Source organism: Propithecus coquereli, unplaced genomic scaffold, assembly GCF_000956105.1.
Source record: "Propithecus coquereli isolate 6110/MARCELLA unplaced genomic scaffold, Pcoq_1.0 Scaffold658, whole genome shotgun sequence".
Lineage (NCBI taxonomy): Eukaryota > Metazoa > Chordata > Mammalia > Primates > Indriidae > Propithecus > Propithecus coquereli.
Window position 1 is genome coordinate 37122 of NW_012152596.1, and position 1281 is coordinate 38402.

The following is a 1281-nucleotide window of genomic DNA, read 5'->3' on the forward strand; positions in this document are numbered from 1 at the left end:
GTGCCAGAATCAATTTGTCTAAATGCTGTCTTTCTTTGTAACACAGGAGGTCTCCCTGAGTTTGCTGCACATTGAACAACGTCCTGAGTAGGGTTTCCCCCCTGTGACAGTGGCCAGGAGGTTAGATATCGTTTCACTGCATGCTGCAGGAATAGTGCGGGGCCCAACCCCCGTCAGTCGCCTTCTCTGAGTTGCAGCCAGGGCTCCCTCCCTCCAGCCCTGCTACCCCACATCCCAATCCCCAGTCACCCTCTTCCCTGCTAGCCTGTCCCTCCCTTCAGGTTTATGTGGAAAGAGACTTACTTCACACACAACAGAGATTATGCTCTGCTTGGTAGCCACCCATCCCTGAGACTCAGATATAGAACAATTCAAAATGTCTCACACAAGCGCACGGTCTGCCGCTCTGAGCTTCCCCAGGAACGCTTCCTTTCTGGGAAGGAAGAAGCCAATAGTTGCCATGTTTCCAACCATAGTGTCCTGCTGGATGTCGTCTCATTTTCTCCACTGACATCAACTTTCTACCCAGTTGCTGTTTTGAATCATTTTCACAAAACCCACCTGTGACGGTTCCCAAGGCCTCCGTCACACCACGATGCCCAGGAGCCTGGTGCACGAGGGCCTGGAGGTCAGGCACTTGGTCAAGAGCAGCAGGGGCCCAGGTCATCAGCAGGGCCACCTGGACTGGACAAAGTATGCAGGAGCATCTCCTCACAGGGGTGACAAAAACACACAAAGAGAAGTTGTCATCTTTCCACAGGTTTGATTTTTTAGAGTTATGGTAATGTTTCCTTCCCATTTTTCTGGTTTTTGATTTCTTCCAAATAAGTATATAGACGTGACAAAACAATGAATGGTGTTGTGATTAAAAGCCAAGACCAACAGCTGGAACACTTTCTAGATTTGGTTCCTGTTGGGGTTGACAGTGTCTGGGGGGAAGGACAGAGAGCATCTGAGTGTGTTTCTAGGGAACATTTTATGTTCAAGTACAAACAACAGCAAGGACCTGCGTGTCTGTTGGAGCTGACAGGGCTGTGGAGGGCCACAGCTGGGCTCGGAGGTGTTACCCTGTTCACCACTGACTCCACCTGGAAGCCTGGTCAGGATTTTGGGCATGCCCTGCTCTAGCTCACACATCTGTGCAAATGGTGTCCCCCACAAGATTTAGACCTCCTACAAAAGGGCCCAAGCACCCACCCTGGATTCTGGAGTCCAAGACACAGGATTTGGACTTGCTGGGGCATTCTCAGTCACACTCAGCAACTTCCTGTTCAGGATCTG